Source organism: Pongo pygmaeus, chromosome 19 (assembly GCF_028885625.2).
Source record: "Pongo pygmaeus isolate AG05252 chromosome 19, NHGRI_mPonPyg2-v2.0_pri, whole genome shotgun sequence".
Classification (NCBI taxonomy): domain Eukaryota; kingdom Metazoa; phylum Chordata; class Mammalia; order Primates; family Hominidae; genus Pongo; species Pongo pygmaeus.
In genome coordinates, this window is record NC_072392.2 from 16,283,203 (window position 1) to 16,303,270 (window position 20,068).

Below are 20,068 nucleotides of genomic sequence, written 5' to 3' on the forward strand. Positions count from 1 at the left end.
TTGGTGAGTTAAAAATAAAATAAAGTATGATTTCAATGTTCTTTGTTTCTTTGGACTATAGCCACTATCCAAATTCTCAGCCAGAAACATGGGAGTCAGCCTGGAAGCATCTATATTGTTCATGCACAAAGTCCAAGTCCTCTTATGTCTTCCTGTAACATAAAGACATCACAAAGCTGCTTTATGCTCTTCATCCTCACTCTAACCAACCTAGAACCGCCCACCACCATCTCACCAGGATGGCACCAGCACCCCCAGCCTCTCTCCCTGTCCCAGATCTTCTCCATTTTATTCTCATTGCAACTGGAGGGTCACTAACCGAAGGCCCATGTGAGCTTGTCCCTGCCATGTCACAGTCCTTCAGTGACTCTGTGAGCCCTTCTTGGGGGGCCATCATGCTGATCTGCCTCAACCTACCTCTCAAGCTCTGCAGCCTCCCTTCAAGGAGCTCCTCCTGGCCCCTTCCCTGATCCGATGACCTTAGGTTCAGGCCAAAGTCACTTTTCTCATTGACTGGAATGACTAATGTCTCCATCTATAGATTCTCACCTCTCCTCAGACGTGAGAATCTAGAGATGGAGACATTGGTCGTTAGTTGAGGCATCTTTGGACCCACAGAAGCATCTGGAGACTCCAGAGCCCTGGTGCTTAACTGAGTCTGAGTAGGAGCTCAGGAGATACCGGGGGTTGCTCCCTGACTTCTGCTGGTACCAGTATACAATTTTTTCCCACTGACATTCAGGTCACAGCTCAGGGTGCAGGTGAGTCTGGCAGATGCTCCCGGGGATGCGGAGAGGGAGGGTGGCTGAGTCAGCACAGGCTGGGAGATGGAACCTGCAAACACAGACACACTTTGGTGATGGAGCTGTTAAGTGTTAAACTCCTTGGGGCTCAAAGCCAGACATGCTGACACAGGCTGGGGGCTGCCCCAGGTCCCAGAAAACTGGCCTCACCTGTGCAGTGGGAGAGAAGCACAAAGAGAAGAGATGTCCAGGCCATGGTGGGCACAGCTGACACGCCAGTCTCAGCTCTGTCACCTGAGGCTGCTTTTATCTTCTTCACTGGCCTGACAGAGGAGGGGCTGTTCCCACACATTTGTTTGTCTTCCTGGTGACCTCGGCCCCACCCTGAGAAGCAGCTGCAGTCTGAGCTTTGTTCTTGGTACGGAGACGACTAATGTGTGAGACTCAGAATTGGCCCCATGGGAAGGACCAGGGAGGAAGAAGCTGCTGGGACCTTCCACGGTTCTGTGGGCAGGAGACTCTGCCCTGGGGAGTCGGGGGGTGGCCCAGCTGTGGGTTCTCTCTGTGCAGACCCTGAGGCAGACCCACAGTGCCCCCTGCTGCTCAATGGTTAGATCGCAGTCTCTCAGTGGGAATCATGTGAGTGGAGTCACCTGAGAGCCTGGTCCCCGTCGGTCCACAGCATCCATGGGTCACACACTCGCTCTGTCCTGAGTTACTGATATTAACAAAGAGCTTTTCCATAAGGATTTCTTAGTTACTAGAAGAACGGCATGTAAGGAATATGAGGACCGTCCAATGTGAGGAGGCTGCAGTGAGGGGAGAATGCAGAGGGCTCTGGGAGCAGAGGCCTGAGCAGCTCCTTCCACAAAGAATGGATTGGTTCATTCTCTGGGGTTGTAGACAGGAGACAGGATGGATGAAACAGACGCTTTAGAAATACATCATTGGTGTCATTTTCAACAAAGAGCCTGAAGGCAGCAGAGCAGGTGAGGATGTGTCAGGAGGCTGAGGGCTGGTCCCTGGGAGCTGGAGGAGGCTCAGGAGGAAGAACCCATGGGTGACTGTGGCCCTTGACACAAAGTGAGGGAGGAGTGGGGATGAGGCTGATGGCTGCAGTTGGGTTGATTGGTTTTTGTCTTCATTTGCTGTTATTGCAGGATGAGAGAGAGCGCGCGCGTGCAATATGTAGAGAAGCAAATTTGTTTTATATTCTTTTTGTAAAATCAAGGTCTGTAGGACACAGACACATTTTAGTCCACTTTGTGCTGCTACAACAAAATCCCACAGACTGGGTAGTTAATAGAGAACAGATATTCATTTTCTCACAGGTTTTTTTGTTTTGTTTTGTTTACTTTTTTTTTTTTTTTTTTTTTTTTTACAGAGTCTCGCTCTGTCACCAGGCTGGAGTGCAGTGGCACGATCTCGGCTCGCTGCAACCTCCAACTCCCAGGTTCTAGCAATTCTCCTGCCTCAGCCTCCTGAGTAGCTGGGACTACAGGTGTGTGCCACCATGCCCGGCTAATTTTTTGTATTTTTAGTAGAGACAGAGTTTCATCATGTTGGTCAGGCTGGTCTCAAACTCCTGATCTCATGATTCCTCTGCCTCAGCCTCCCCAAATACTAGGATTACAGGCATGAGGCACTGCGCCTGGCCTTCTCACAGTTTTTGAGGCTGGGAAGTTCAGGATCAAGGCACTGTCATCTGATAAGAGTCTTCTTTCTGTGTCCTCACATGGCAGATGGTGGAAAGAAGAGAGACAGAGCACACCGCTACCTCCAGCCTTTGTATAAGAGCCCTGATCCCAACCATGAGGTCTCCATGTTCAAGACTATTATCACCTTTTGAAGGCCCACACCTCTTAGTACTATCACACTGGCAATTAAGTATAAATCCTTTTGAAAGGGAGACATTCAAACCAGAGCAGGATGAAAACAGCAGCCCTGGAAGACAGGGCTCCTCACGTCAGTCATTTACTCCAGGGGTGTGGGAGCCACCCTGCAGAATGCAGCTCAGTCTTGGGGAGAGAGAGGAGGGGATAAGAACGGGATTAGGAATAGACACAGGAGTGCCCCCTGCTCACAGGACAGAGAGGAGAAGCATCAAATCGGGTAGAAATAATGAATGCCTCATTTATTTCTTCTTGCACTTATTCAATTGTTTCAGTAATACATAGTCACTAGCCAACTACTCCTCAGGTTTGGGCTCCTGGTGTCAGTGGGTGAATTTGGTTTATCAGGTTGTTCACATATTGTTATGTGCAATTTTTTTCTGCTGATTCACTCAGTTAATAAAAGTGTGTGCCATTATTTATAATTATAATTGTGAATTGATTCTTTTCCTTAGTCCTGCTAATTTATATTTTGTATAGATTGTATTATTAGGGACATGTTTTTTGGTTTTTTTGGTGTGTGTGTTTTTTTGTTTTGTTTGCTTGTTTGTTTGTTTGTTGTTGTTCTTTGAGATGGGATCTCACTCTGTCACCCTGGTAGGAGTGCAGTGGTGCTATCTTGGCTCACTGCAACCTCCACCTCTCAGGCTCAAGGGATCCTCCTACCTCAGGCTCCCAAGTATCTCGGACTACAGACACATATGCCACTGTGCCTGGCTAATTTTTTTTCTCTGTACATTTTAGAGATGAAATTTTGCCACGCTACCCAGGCTGGTCTAGAGCTCCTGAGCTCAAGCAATCCACCTGCCTTGGCCTCCCAAAGTGCTGGGATTACAGGCGTGAGCCACCACACATGGACTCATGTGTATTTTATAATTGTTATGTGTTCTTGTTGAATATTTCATTTTATACACATAAAATGTCCCACATTTCCTGATGTAAATAATGTTCATTAAAATTATTTGGTCTGATAACAGGACAACCACAAGAGCTTTCTGCAGGTAAATGTTTGCATAGTGTATTTTTAGCATCCTTTAAAATTTAACATACAAGTAACTTTATTTTAAGGAAATGTATTTTTATCTGGTTCATCAGTACATTTACATTGAATATAATTGCTGATATTGTGTGTGAGTTCACCTTTCTCTTTATCTTATTTGGGCTTTTTGCTTTATTTCTTTTCATTCACTTTTTATTTTTCAGGAATCAAGTGTTTCTAACTGTATCATTTTACATTGGTACCTATTTAGTTTTACATTCTATAAATTCAATAGGAACCCTAGATATTGCAACATATAACCTCACCTTATTAGTGCCCACATTATTTATACATTTTGTGTAATTATTTTATAACACAGAACCTCATAAAAGTTTACACAATGCCTGTTCTTTGTGGTAATTATGGTTGCTAGAGGTTGTATATGCACCTAAGTATGAATGATGAAATCCATTATCGGTGGTGGAGGTGGTATTTTCAACATCAAAGTCATCTTATGTATCCAACACATTTCCTTCCCTGTGCTGTGACCCTGCAGGATTTTTTAGGTGAGTGCCTGGTAGGTCCCTGTCTCTTAAGCATCAAGAAACTGCAGAAATCCCCTCCTCCTGTCTTTCAGAGATTTTGCCTCATCTTTTTCGCCTCTTTCTTAATGTGGGTTGGAATTCAGCATCTGTTTGCACAAGGACCTAATGGGGGTTTGAAGCCCTCAATCTCCAATTTGTTTTTAATCCTCAAGGACACTGAATTACCCTCAAAGCTATTTCAGTATTCTTTGGCATGATCAAGTGCACACTTGCTGTTTAGCCCTTGCTGACATCTGTACCCTCATCCTGTCTTGTCTTTTTGTCCCAGTCATCCATTCTATGGGATGTTTCCTCTCCATTTATGGAGAATCTCAGAAACCTGCCAGCTTCAGGAGGCTGCCTCAGGTACAGGGAAGGGCAGGAAGGTGTATAAATTTTATCTTTGACAACAGAAACCTCAGCACATTTTTCCTGGACCATGTAGTGACCACTCTCACTCCTAACCCCAAACCTGACCTTAGTCACGGACACAAACACATGCCAAGTCCATGTACCCAGAGATCTGGAATCACCAAGAGTATTTTCCTTCTGAGCTACCTGCCTGTGTGGCAATGCCCAGGCTGGGAATGTTTTATCCTAAAAGCCCAGTATATAGGTTGACTGGATATGAGGTGACAGACAAATGGAAAGGCCTTAGTCCATCAGTCCTGGAGGAAAAAATGACTGCAGGAATGTCCTGAGTCAGGTGACAGTCATGCAAAATGAAAGTGAGTCTATAGGCCAGGCTGTGGGATCAGATGGGAGGCTTGTGCCTCGTGTCCCCATAAGACAGTGTCCTGGGTTAACACTGAGCTCTTTCCACATCCTGAACTGTGATCATCACCTGTATCCTCAGACAGGATCCCAGAGTATTGCAGGAGCCCAAGTGGCCAGCCCTAGAGCAAGAGCCCGAAATCAGAAAACTGCAAGCTGGAGACCAGTGGGCATTACCATCTAGGGCTCCCATAGGAGCTGGTGGTGCCAAGCCACACTGTCCACTTGACTCTGCTGCTTCTTCCAGTGCATGAGGAGGTGACCTTAACTTCCAGACAATGTGGCCAGCTGAGGGAACACGGACCGCATGGAGGACCTTGGAAGAGCTTGTGGGGCACAGCCCTGCTGGCACAAAGCCTGACACAGAAGGACACAGCCACCCCTGCATGGTGAAGAGTGACCGATACTTGCCATTTACAAACCTCTTCATCTCATCCCCATGTTGAAAGCAAGAGCTGCCGAGGTAGGGTTACATGGAGCCAAAAATGAAAACTCAGGTTCAGAGAGTATGTGATTGCTTCAATGGGCCCAGAGTAGTGATGAGATATCCCCAGTGCCGATGTGATAAAATCTTGCCATTCTACTCATAGTGTTGCTTCTTCCAGGGCAGTGGATGTAGGAGTCTCTTCTGGGAGCTGAACCTTTGCAGGAGGCTGGACTAGCAGGGAGAGAGGCAGAGAACTGTGGGCACAAGACAGGGTCCACCAATTGTGAAAGCAAGAATGGAATGAGAACTATGAGCAATGGATCAATATACTAGTTGAACTGAAATAAGATATTGTCAGAACTATTTGTCCAAGGAAAATCAGGTGTTCACAACAGAAGTTACATTCTGAGCTAGATTTGTCAGAGCCACCAACCGGGATCACTGCACCAGGCCTAGAGAGCAGAGGGAAGATTTGTATCTCACTTTCCCATGGGCCTGGAGCACTGCGTAAGCCTCAGAGCCGCTGTGAAATCCACTGCCCCTGTGCAGACCCCGAGATAGACCCATTCTCAGGCTGCAGCACCGCGATGTGCAAAATCCTTGCAAAGGCCGTTGCATCTTTAGATCCCAAGATGTGGCTGGGAGCCCCAGAGCCCAGTTTCTTACTTGAGTCCAAGTAGAATTTCACGAGATATTAGAGAGAGTTCCCTGGATTCTGCCAGAACCAGTCACCGATTTCTTCTGATGGAATCACTGATTCATTGTGGTGATTATCCAAGGGTGTATAAACATCTTAAAATACACAATATTGGGCACTTTAAATATCAGGGGTTTATTTTATATTGATTATTCCTCAATAAAAAGACACATAAAAAATAGGCTGAAACAGGCCGGGCGTGGTGGCTCTGCCTATAATCCCAGCACTTTGGGAGGCCGAGGCAGGTGGTATCACCTAAGGTCAGGAGATCGAGACCATCCTGTGAATGGTGAAAACCCACCTCTACTAAAAATACAAAAAATTAGCCGGGTGCAATGGCAGGTGCCTGTAGTCCCAGCTACTCGGGAGGCTGAGGCGGGAGAATGTCATGAACCCAGGAGGCGGAGCTTGTAGTGAGTCAAGATTGTGCCTCTGCACTCCAGCCTGGGCAACAGAGCGAGACTCTGCCTCAAAACGAAACAAAACAAAACAAAACAAAACAACAACAGGCAAAAGTCATTTATGGAGACAGAAGTCAGGGTGGTGGTTGAAGAAAAGCAAGAGTTATGATTATAATAATTGTGATACTGATTACTCTAGAATGACTGAAAGGCAAAGAAAAAGAGAGAGGCTATTGGGTTACTAGTAATACTCTTTCTTTACCTGGGTGATACCTACACAGGTGTTCCACTTTGTAATAAATCACTGAGCTGTATATTTCTGTTTTGTGGATTTTTCTATGTGTATTGTATCTCATAATTTAAAAAGGATAAAACATAGCTCAAATTCCTTTCAAGGTTAGTGATCACATTGGGAATAGTATAGAGACATAAAACTAAATTCTTCAAAGGTTTAATTATCATAATTCTCCATATAACAACGTTGTGGTTAACTATGGACCACATATATGACAGTGGTGCCATAAGAATATAATGAAGCTGAAAAGTTCCTATCGCCTAGTGACATCGCGATGGTTGTCATCAAGATATGTAGGCCTAGGCTAATGTGTATGTTTCGGTCTTAGTTTTTAACAAAAAAGTTTAAAAAGTAAAAAAAAGAAATTTTTAATAGAAAAAAAGCTTGTACAGTCAGGACATACAGAAAGTATTTTTGGATAGCTGCACACTGTTGTTTGGTGTTTTAAGCCAAGTGTTATTACAAAACAGTCAAAAAGTTTAAGAATATTTAAAGGATTATAAAGTAAGAAAGTTATAGTAAGCTAAGATTTATTATTGAAGGAACAAAAATATATTCAATAAATTTAGTGTGTCCTAAGTGTAGAGTGTTTATAAAGTCCACAATAGTATACATACAGTAATGTCCTAGGCTTCCCATTCACTCATTACTTACTCACTGACTCACCCAAAACAACTTACAGCCCTGCAAGCTCCATTCATGGTAAATGCCCAAAACAAATGTGATATGGGTTGACTGTGTTTCTACCCAAATCTCATCTTCAACTGTGGCTGTCATAATTCCCAAGTGTTGTGGGAGGAGCCAGTGGGAGATAATTGAATCATGGAGGCAGTTTCCCCCACACTGTTCTTGTGGTAATAAGTCTCACATGATCTGATGGTTTTATAAGCGGTATCCCCTTTCACTTGGCGCTCATTCTCTCTTGCCTGTCACCATGTAAGATGTGCCTTTCACCTTCCGCCATGATTGTGAGGCCTCCCCAGCCAAGTGGAACAGTGAGTCCATAAAACGTCTTTTGCATCATAAATTACCCAGTCCCGGGTATGTCTCTATCAGCATCATGAAAAAGGAGTAATACAGTAAATTGGTGCCAGGAGTGGGGTGCTGCTATAAAGATACCCAAAAATGTGAAAGTGATTTTGGAATTGGATAACAGCCTGAGTCTGGAACTGTTTGTAGGGCTCAGAAGAAGACAGGAAGATGTGGGAAAGTTTCGAACTTCCTAGAGACTGGCTGAATGGCTTTCACCAAAATGCTGATAATCATGTGGACAATAAAATCCAGGCTGAGATGATCTTAGATGGAGATAAGGAACTTGTTGGGAAATGAAGTAAAAGCAACTCTTGCTATGTTTTAGCAAAGAGATTGGTGGCATTTTGTCCCTGCCCTAGAAATTTGTGGAACCTTGAAGTTGAGGGAGATAATTGAGGGTGTCTGGCAGAAGAAATTTCTAAGCAGCAAAGCATTCAAGAGGTAATTTTGGTGCTATTAAAAGCACTCAGTTTTGAAACAGAAACAGGGGACAGAAGTCCAAAAAATTTGCAGCCTGACAATGCAATAGAAAATAAAAAAAAACCATTTTCTGAGGAGAAATTCAAGCCAGCTGCAGAAATTTGCATAAATGACAAGCAGCCAAATGTTAATCACCAAATGTTAATCACCAAGACAATGGGGAAAATGTCTCCAGGGCATGTCAAAGACCTTTGCAGCAGCCCCTCCCATCATGGGCCCAGAGGCCTAGGAGGAAAAAATGGGTCTGTGGGCTGGGCCTAGGGCCCCCCTGCTGTGTGCGGCCTAGGGACATCTCAGCCACTCTAGCCATGGACAAAAGAGACCAAGGTATGACTTGGGCCATGGCTTCAGAGGGTGCAAGCCCCAAGCCTTGGCAGCTTCCATGTGGTGTTGAGCCTGTGGGTACACAGAAGTCAAAAATTGAGGTTTGGGAACCTCTGCTTAGATTTCAGAGAATGTGCAGAAATGCCTGGATGTCCAGGCAGATGTTTGCTGTAGGGGTAGGGGCCTCATAGAGAACCTCTGCTAGGGCAGTGCAGAAGGGAAAGGTGAAGTTGAAGACCAAACACAGAGTCCCCACTGGGGCACTGCCTTAGTGGAGCTGTGAGAGCCACCATCTTCCAGACCCCAGAATGGTAGATTCACCAACAGCTTGCACTGTGCATCTAGAAAAGCCACAGAGACTCAACACCAGCCCATGAAAGCAGCCAGGAGCAAAGCTACATGGGTGGAGCTGCCCAAGACCATGAGAACGCACCTCTTGCATCAGTGTGACCTGGATGCAAGACATGGAGTCAAAGGAGATGAATTTGGTGCTTTAAGATTTGACTGCCCTGGCCGGGTGCAGTGGCTCACACCTGTAATTCCAGGACTTTGGGAGGCTGAGGCAGGTGGATCACGAGGTCAGGAGATTGAGACCATCCTGGCTAACACAGTGAAACCCCATCTCTACTAAAAATACAAAAAATTAGCCAGGTGTGGTGGTGGGCACCTGTAGTCCCAGCTACTCAGGAGGCTGAGGCAGGAGAATGGCATGAACCCGAGAGATGGAGCTTGCAGTGAGCCGAGATCGCACCACTGCACTCCAGCCTGGGTGACAGAGTGAGACTCCATCTCACAAAAAAAAAAAAAAAAGATTTTACTGCCCCCCTGGACTTCGGACTTGCATGGGGCCTTTAGCGCCTTCATTTTGGCCAATTTCTCCCATTTGGAATGGTGTATTTATCCAATGCCTTTTCCCCCTCTGTATCTAGGAAGTAACTAACTCACTTTTGATTTTGCAGGCTCATAGGTGGAAGGGACTTGCCTTGTCTCAGATGAGACTTTGGACTGTGGACATTTAAGTTAATGATGAAATGAGTTAAGACTTTGGGGGACTGTTGGGAAGGTATGATTGGTTTTCAAATGTGAGGACATGAGATTTGGGGGGGACTGGGGAAGAATGATATGGTTTGGCTGTGTCCCACCCAAATCTCATCTTGAGTTGTTGCTCCCAGAATTCCCACATGTTGTGGGAGGGACGTGGTAGGAGATAATGGAGTCATGGGGGCAGTTTTCCCCGTACTGTTCTTGTAGTAGTGAATAAGTCTCACAAGATCTTATGGTTTTATAAGAGGCTTCCCCTTTGGATTCCCTCTCATTCTCTCTCACCTGCTGCCATGTAAGATGCGCCTTTCGCCTTCCACCATTGTTGTGAGACCTCTCCAGCCACATGGAATTGTGAACCCATTAAACCTCTTTTCATCATAAATTACCCAGTCTCAGGCATGTCTTTATCAGCAGTGTGAAAATGGACTAATAGAAGGTGTATCATCTTTTATACCATATTTTTACTGTACCTTTTCTATGTTTAGATATATTTAGATACACTAACACTTTCCATTGTGTTATAACTGCCTACAATATTCAGTATAGTAACATACTATATAGGTCTGTAGTCTAGGAGCTACAATATGTGACAGCTTAGGCTATATCCATATAGCCTAAGTGTTTAGTAGGCTAAACCATCTAGCTTTGTGTTAAGTGCCTCTATACTGTCCATGCAATGATGGAATAGCTTAGCAACACATTTCTCAGAACATATCCCCATTGTTAAATGATTCATGACTATTATTGAAAGACAATATTAGTCATTGATAGCAGTCTGCCCTATCCTCTCAAAATCTTCTCTATCTCAACCCATTATTCACATATGTATGCATACATACATACGCATATTTAGCTTCTTTATAATGAGGTACCACCTTACTTTCTTGACTCTAATAAAAGTAATTTTCTCTCTAATACATAACATATAATTTAAGAGTTAACCAATTTCTCCCTCATTCAACTTAAAAGGCAATGCTTTTTGATGAGTGTGACGTGAAGAACATAAGAAAAGCTATCACATATTGCCAGGAAGATATTTCTTACCTTTTTTCTGATAACAATAATACATTAAAAACTCAAAATTACCTAAAAATAGAAAATTTGTTGGACGAATTATGGTAAATCTATATGAAGACATACTATGAAGTCATCAAAAAGCAACAAACATGAAATGGTCACAATATATTATGTGGATAAAACAGATTACAAGGCTGCATGGCTTGATCCCAACATTGTTAACAAGTATGAAAAAAAGACAAAGATCAATTGATTGGGCAATCTGTGAGCCAGAACTTTCAAAAACTGTTTTTTGAGAAGTACTATTGATATGTACAAAATAAGATGGTAGGCCAGACACTGGGTTCATATTTTCTTCTTTCTTTAAGTAATGAAAATTTGGTGGGGAACAGTGGTTCACGTCTGTAATCCCAGCACTTTGGGAAGCCAAGGTGAGTGAACTGCTTGAGGACAGAAATTGGAGACTAGCCGGGCCAATGTGGTGAAACCCCATCTCTACTCTTAAAAATTACAAAAATTAGCTGGGCGTGGTGGTGTGTGCCTGTTGTCCCAGCTACTCTGGAGGCTGAGGCACAAGAATTCTTTGAACCCAGGAGGTGGAAATTGCAGGGAGCCCAGACCACGCCACTGCACTCCAGCCTGAGTGACAAAGTGAAACTCTGTCTCAAAACAAAAAAATTAAAATTAAAATTAAAATTAAAAAAATAATCACTCCTGCCAGACCCAACTCTCTTGCAGGTAACAATAAACTCTAGACCAAAACTAAAACAAAACAAGCAAATAAAAATCCTTTAGGCAAGGAAGAGTAAAGAAAAGTAATACAGATCCGGACAGCAGTTGACTCTTGGGAAAAAGGTAATGGCACAAAGTGAGTTATCTGTTTTTAATGACTTTTAGCCTGAGTACACATCAAAGTTGGCACCACACAGGTTATATAAAGCTCCAATAGAAAACTCAGTCTTTCTGGCCTGAAGAACCACAGGGTAGAGTTCAGGGAAATCAGAGCTGCAGAAAAGTAAGGTGGGAATTCCTGGAAAGGAGAGATTCCCAAATTCTGTAAATAAAGCCTGTTCAAATATCTGGCTGATCTCTGAACTACCACCCAAGACAAAATTTGTAGTTTAAGTCCAACCAACTTACTTGTCTGGCAGAAGGGAGGAAGAAAGAAAGGAAAGAAAGGGAGAGAGTTGTGTTAGGCTGTTTGCATCACTATAAAGGAATACTTGAAGCTGGGTAATTTATAAAAAAATGTGGTTTCATTTGCTCACAGTTTTGCAGAGTGCACAGGAAGCATAGTGCCAGCATCTGCCTCTTGTAAGGGCCTCAGGAAGCTTACACTCATGGCCAGAGTCAAAGGGGGAGCAGGCACATCACCTGGTCACAGCAGGAGCAAGAGATGCACAGCGGAGGTGCCATGCTCTTTTAAACAAACAGATCTCACAGGAACTCAGAGCGAGAAACTCACTTTGAATCAAGGCGATGGTGCTAAGCCATTCATGAGGGATCTGCCCCGTGATCCAATCACCTCCCATCAGGCCCCACCTCCAACATTGGGAATCACATGAGATATAGAGGGGACAAACATCCAAACCATATCAGGAAGGAAAGGAGAAAGGGAAGGAGGAAGGGAGGGTGGAAAGAAGAGAGGGAGGAAGGAAGGAACCTTCTCAGAGGAATGTAACTGAACCTAGAGTCTCCACAACGTAACATTCAATATTTTTTATACTGATACCAAGAATCCAACCCCAAATTACTCCAAAGAAACAAGAAAATGTGATCCCTTTTCAAGAAGAAAGACAATCCACAGAATTCAAACCCAGATCCCAGATGCTGAAATTAGCAGAAAAAGATTTTAAAGCTCACATATATGAAAGAAAATCGGTTTACAATAATGTAAAAATCAGAAATTGCAGTAGAGGAAAATTATAACAATGAACTGTAAACTCTAGAACTAAAAAAATGCAATGTCTAAATAAAAAATTCATCGATAGGCTTAACTGCAGAATGAAGATAACAGAAGAAGAGACAGTGAACTTGAAAAAAGATCAATATTATTGACTCTAAAGAAGAGAGAAAAAAGATACTAGAAAAAAATAGTCTCAGAGACCCACAGAACCATATCAAAAGGTCCAACATATACCTATTTCCCTAATTGGAATCCCAGAAGAAGAAAAGAGAGGGGATAAGACAAAACATATGTGGACAAATGCTGTAGATCTTCATAGAGATTTGTATTATACCGCCATACGTTTGTCAATATTTAATAAATATACACTTAAAATTCACAAATATACACAAAATTCAACAAACATTCACTTGGGGAGCTCATTGTGTATAAAATTGATGTCAGAAGAAAACTGTAAAGAGATTGTTGAAGTCCAGTAAATGATGTATATGTTTAAGTATTTAGAAGGAAATATTTATTGGTGTCTTCAATTTACTCTGAAATTCATTCCCCCCAAAAGGAAGATTAATAATGGATAGAAGAATGCATTGGAGGATGGATATTTGATAAAGCAAGTGTAGTAAGTAATGTTAATGGCAGAATCTATGTGGTAGACATACGGGTATTTGCTATTAAGTGTTTTACTTTCCTGGATGTTTGAAATATTTCTTTTCCTTTTTTTTTTTTTTTGAGACACATTCTCACTCTGTCACCCAGGCTGGAGTGCAGTGGCGTGATCTCAGCTCACTGCAACCTCCACCTCCCAGGTTCATGCAATTCTGCCTCAGCCTTCTGAGCAGCTGGGATTATAGGCACCCACAACCACGCCCAGCTAATTTTTGTATTTTTAGTAGAGATGGGGTTTCCCCATGTTGGTCAGGCTGGTCTCGAACCCCTGACCTCATAATCCACCTGCCTCAGCCTCCCAAAGTGTTGGGATTACAGGTGTAAGCCACCGCACCTGACCTGAAATTTTTCTAATAAAATTTTGAGGGGAAAAAAGCCATTGTGGCTTATGGTGTTTCAATGGGCTAAGACAAATTGTTTTTTAAAAAACAAGAACTACATGTTGTTTCATCTTCTCTCTATTAATCCTTTGGCTTCATCAGCCAAATTCAGCCAATGGATCTACCTTATTCAAGTAACTATTTAGACTGGGAAGTATAGACTGGTGGAGAAAGCAGGGAAGGAAAAGGACTACTTGATTGTTTCCCTATTTTTCATTGCACCAAATATTAGAAAATAATAGATAAGAGACATGTTTTCTATGTTTACTAATGAAATACAAAATAATTCCTTTCTCTTTCATTCTAGATATGTGAAAGATAACTGAGGTATTATTATTACAGTTATCCCTCAGTATATGTGGGGGATTGGTTCCAGGACCCTCCTTGGATACCAAAATCCACAAATACTCAAGTCCCTTATATAAATGGTGTAATATTTGCATATAACCTACACACATCCTCCCATATGCTTTAAATCATCTCTTGATTACTTATAATACCTAATACAATGTAAATCGTATTGAGATAGTTGTTGTATTGTATCATTCAGGAAAAAATGCAAAGAAAAAAGGCTGTACATGTACAGTACAACCATCATTTTTTTCTGAATATTTTTGATCTGCAGTTGGTTAAATCTACAGATGTGGAACCCATGGATATGGATGGCCAATTATATATTATTTCTTTAAAAAAGTCCAAATTGGCCGGGTGCAGTGGCTCACACCTGTAATCCCAGTACTTTGGAAGGCCAAGGCAGGCAGATCATGAGGTCAAGAGATCGAGACCATTCTGACCAACATGGTGAAACCCCATCTCTACTGAAACTATAAAAATTAGCTAGGCCTGGTGGTGCATGCCTGTAGTCCCAGCTACTTGGGAGGTTGAGGCAGGATAATCACTTGAACCTGGGAGGCGGAGGTTGCAGTGAGCCGAGTTCACCCCACTGCACTCCAGCCTGGTGACAGAACAAGACTCTGTCTCAAAAAAAAAAAAAGATATAAAAGAGAAAGTAACAGCATTTAAATGCTACATATTGATTTTTAAATGCTTTTTTTTGTTTACCTTAAAGTTCTTCCAGAGGTGAAGGAGTTCCTTTGTGTCCTGGGTTGAATATAAAATAACTTAAACTTTGGCACCACCAGTGGTACTTCTTTGCCATCAGATGGTAATTTGGAAAGGAAATGATCTCCAGTACAGCCAACCTGAGGCTTTACAGAAAGGAAGTCAATGGAGGTACAGAGATAGTAGCATTCTATTTGGAACAGTTGCTTTAAAAGCTCTTTTCACAGAAACTGCACATAAAAGAAAAAGGTCACAAATATAGATTAAATATAATAATCTATACCTAGCATACTTTTATATTTAATCATTTAAGAAGAAATTCCTGACACATAAACTACTCTTGGGTCCTAACAAACACTTCTGGGATCTACATTAATTGTGTCCAGACAATGTTTGAGCAATTAATACATTATTGCCAAAGTGCATTAACTTATATCATAATGGCAAAAGCAGCTTTAAATGGTCTTATTCCCACAAGAATTCATAGATGGAAAACAATTTTATTTTGTAGTTAGTTACACAGTGCTTTCAAGAAAAAACCTAGTCATTTAAAAATACTGTCAACAAAAGCAATTCTTGTCAGTACTACTGGTTAATATCAATTTTAATTACATATAGCAACAATACAAAGAAACAAAAGGTCTCCAAGTCTATAAAAAACCTCAACCAAATCACAAAATAAAATGCACACTCATCCCAGATATACTTTATAATACCATTTCTCCCAGTCATAGCTTCTATGACCCATTTTATTCATTCTCTAGATCGTATGTGATTCCTAAGCTTCATGACTTAAGATGGGAGGTAAGTTACTCTTTACATTATTTAATACTATCTGTAGACTGGATGAAAGTACAACTACTATTGTGTAGAAATTTATGAAATGTTTTAATGTAAAAAAGAAGCCTTCCAACTCATATACACTAGGAAGTTCTGCTTTAGGTTAGGAAATAAAAGAAAGAGACCCGGTGCAGTGGCTCATGCCTGTAATCCCAGCACTTTGGGAGACCAAGGCAGGAGGATCACTTGAGGTCAGGAGTCTGAGACCAGCCTGGCCAAGATGGTGAAACCCTATCTCTACTAAAAATACAAAAATTAGCCAAGTGTGGTGGCAGGCACCTGTAATCCCAGCCACTCAGGAGACTGAGGTAGGAGAATCACTTGAACCTGGGAGGCAGAGGTTGCAGTGAGCCGAGATTGCACCATTGCACTCTAGCCTGGGTGACAGAGGGAGACTCCATCTAAAAATAAAAAAATTTAAAAAAAAGATTAGATTCTAAGCTAACTGATATGCTAGGTAGCTTGATTTAGCCATTCTACAATGTATGTCTGTGGCTATATATATACATACAGATTCAGCTATTCTACGATGCGTGTCTGTGTGTGTATATATGTATAATGTGGTACACCACAAATACACACAATTTATCAATTAAGTTTTTTAATTCCAAAGTTTTTTTGACTAATACACAACCCAACCACAAGTTTAAGAGCATTCTAATTAGATGTCCTTTCCAACACCTGATTTTGTCAGTCTTTCTTTTATATATTCTGGTTAGTGGGTAATGTTATTACATTTTCATTGATTTTGGTCTTCTAATTATTAAAATGCCTGAGACCATTTTCATATATGTTTATTGAAAATGTATACAATCAGGCTGGGCACAGTGGCTCATGCTTGCCATCCCAGCACTTTGGGAGGCCAAGGCGAGTGGATCACTTGAGGTCAGGAGTTTGAGACTAGCCTGGCTAACATCATGAAACCCCATCTCTACTAAAAATACAAAAAAATTAGCCGGTCTTGCTGGTGGGAGCCTGTAATCCCAGCTACTCAGGAGGCTGAGGTGGGAGAATCTCTTGAAGCCTGGAGTTGGATGTTGCAGTGAGCCAAGAACTTACCATTGCACTCCAGCCTGGGCGACAAGAGCAAAGCTCCCTCTCAAAAAAAAAAAAAAAAAAAAAAAAAAAGTAGCTACTTGGTTGAAAGGCTGAGGTGGGAGAATGGCTTGAACCCGGGAGGCAGATGTTGCAGTGAGCCAAGAACGCACCACTGCTCCAGGCTGGGTGCAAGAGTGAAACTTCATCACAAAAAACCAAGCCAAAACAAAACAAAACAAAAAAGAAAATGTATATAATCATATTTTCAGGGATCTGTGCAATTTTTTTTTTTTTTTTTTTTTTTTTTGAGACAGAATCAAGTAGCTCTGTTGCCAGGCTGGAGTGCAGTGGGGCGATCTGGGCTCACTGCAACCTCCACCTCCCAGGTTCAAGCAATTCTCTTGCCTCAGCCTCCCGAATAGCTGGGATTACAGGCATGTGCCCCCATGCCAAGCTAATATTTTTCGTTTGTTTGTTTGTTTGTTTGTTTTTGAGATGGAGTCTCACTCTGTCGCCCAGGCTGGAGTGCAGTAGCATGATCTCGGCTCAGTCCAAGCTCCGCTTCCCAGGTTCATATGACTCTCTTGCCTCAGCCTCATGAGTAGCTGGGACTATAGGGGCCCACCACCATGCCCAGCTAAATTGTTTCTATTTTCAGTAGAGACGGGGTTTCTCCATGTTGGCCAGGATGGTCTTGATCTCCTGACCTCATGATCCGCCCACCTTGGCCTCCCAAAATGCTGGGATTACAGGCACGAGCCACCATGCCCAGCCAAGACTATTCTTTAATTCCCAAGGCCAGCCACTGTGGTTTCAGCATGTGCCACATCCTGTGCTCGGGTTGATGCCCCACATTCCCATGGTTATCCAAAAGAGGCCCTCAGACTCACAGTGGCCATTATTAATACTCTGAGGTTCAGCAGCGGTGGCACCTGAAAATCTACAAGCATCAGAAGAAACAAGTGCTGCAGAGAGGAACCACAACCATCACAAACCTGGAAGGCTGGGTTGGCCACCCCCTGGAACCCATCGGCTGCCTCTTTCTAACTTTGACTGAGACCTGCCTCCTGAATGATGATGGCTATCTAGATATGAATGAAAGCAGACCCCCTGTGTACCAACATGTACCTGTGGCTGTAAGCTCCCCAAACAGCAGTGAGTCCTACTTGTCACTGGCCCTGGAGGCTGCATCCATGGGCCTGGGTCACAGAGGGTAATGCCTGAAGTCTCCTATGCACAGGACAAGTTGTGCCGTAATGAGGAACAGCTCCTCAGCCAACTCCAAGAACTGCAATTGGATGATGACCCAGTGCAAACATTCCAAAAATAGTGCATCTTGCTGCTGGAAGGGGGCCCTTTCAGGGATCTGGGAGAAGTCATCCACCGAGAGAGTGTTTCCATGCATATCTCTGCCAAGTATTTGTTCTCAGCTCTGCTGTCTCACGATCCAGACCCCACCTGTAAATTAGGCTTACGTGTCATAAGGTTACCTGTTTTAGAAAATTCATGTTGTGCAGGTGACATGTCCCTCACTCACCATATGGTGTCTCTGGTGCCCAGCCATTATCCTCCCTGGTTCACGCTTGGACACTTGGAATCACAGCGGTGGGAACTGGCCTCCACCGTGCTGACTGCTGCCAAAGGAGACACTTTGAGGCTCTTAACAATTCTGGGAGCAATGCAGAAGCACATTCATTCTTCCCCCCTCATCTTCAAAGTGGCCCAAAATGCGTTCAAGATTGCTGCTCCCACTAACAGTAGTACTGACAGCACCCTGCTCAACGTGGCCCTGGAACCTGGGTTACAGGTGATGCGATGACCTTATCATCCCTTAACTGGAGACGCGGAGAGATGGTACGATGGTTGGTGACCTGTGCTTCAGAAATGAGTATAGCCCACCTCCCTCTACCCCCACAGGAAAGGAGTTTCTATACTCTACTCTTGGGACAGGACAACGAATCCTTGGAGCTCTCATATTCCTATTCCTGATGGCCTAAGAAAGGATGGGGCTGCTGGTGGGAGAAGATGGCCTCTGTTCAGCCAGCCCAAGTTCTGTCCTCACTGCTTAAACCAACCATATGCTGATGTCAGCAGCACTTTGACCCTCTCATCAGAGACAAGTCTAAGGGAATGAATTTTCAGCTGCCAATACTCAAGTGTGCCCTTGGGAGGTAGTGGGCCTGGTGGTTTGGTCCCCGTCCCTGTCCATGCTTGTGAGAAACCCCAGACAGCTTGGAGGCTCAGGACCATTCCTAAAGCCCAAAGCCCCAGCACAAGATTCTACCCTGAGAGGCCCCAGTTCAGCTAGAACCCCTGGCAGATCTGCAACCCTGGCCTCGGGGCAAGCAAACCTCAGGCTCTACTGCTCCATCCTTGTGAGGGGCTAAGAGCACCTGCAGAAACCTTCAACCCTCTGACCTGGGGAAGGAAGAGATAGGAAGAGACCCTGAACAAGGTTTGGCCATCTGGGAGGCTTCCCTTGCCCTGGTTTGCCTCAGATCATCTCAAGGTTGCCGAGGAGGAGGGAGAACTTATCTCTGTAGGCCAAGTTCAAACCCCACATGGTAATCTGGGCCGACCTGAATCAGGACTCAGATGGCCACGGCTGAGCTCAGGCTCTCCCTGACAGGTGTGCGGGCCCCAGGGAGCATCTTGCAGAGCTGGTACACACTCTTCACCCATACTGAGGCTGCTAGTATTGTAGCTGCCACAGCCATATCCCACACCACTATCCTGTGCCTCAGTCTTGACTATCCACAGTGGGAGGAACTGGCTAGCTGTGCTTGCACACTGGCCCTGCAGTGTGCTATGAAGCATCCACAGAGCTGTGCCCTGTCAGCCCTTACACTCTGTGAGAAAGACCACATTGCCTTTGAGGCAGCCTGCCAGATTGCCACTGAGGCTGCTGCCGGTGGCATGACCCATTCACAGCTGTTCACCATTGCCTGCTATGTGGAGCTCCGTGGCTACGCGCTCCATGCCTTCAAGCTGGCCTCATTGGCCATGAGCCATCTTAACCTGGCTCATAACCAGGATACCCACCCAGCCATCAATGATGTGCTCTGGGTTTGTGCCCTCAGCCACTCTCTGGGCAAGAATGAGCTGGCAGTTCTCATCCCCCTGGTGATGAAGAGTGTGCACATTGCCATGGTGCTTTCAGATATCCTGTGTGCAAGGCTGCAAGGTGACTGCACCTGGCCTGGCCAGCACCTCAGGCCGCCGCAGCTCTGGAAAGCTCATCTCCACTGACAGAGCTCCATGGCACCAGTTGCTGATGCAATGCTTACATCAACACCACACACTACACCTAACACACATTAGCCATTGCCAGTATGGACAGTTCATTGAGTTTCTAAGCAAGGCTCGGGAGACCCCCCTGCTGCCCTAGGATGGCTACCTGCAATTTGCCCTGTTCATCAACAACCACAAACAGATCTACAAAGGCAAGAAAAAGCTGATGCTGCTGGTTCGAGAGCCCTTTGGCTGA

At 43.9% G+C, this 20,068-nt stretch overlaps 1 pseudogene; it reads left to right on the forward strand.

Annotated features, from left to right (window-relative positions):
* Positions 1 to 16,072: 16,072 nt before the first annotated feature.
* LOC129017493 (zinc finger SWIM domain-containing protein 5-like) lies at positions 16,073 to 20,068 on the forward strand (annotated as a pseudogene).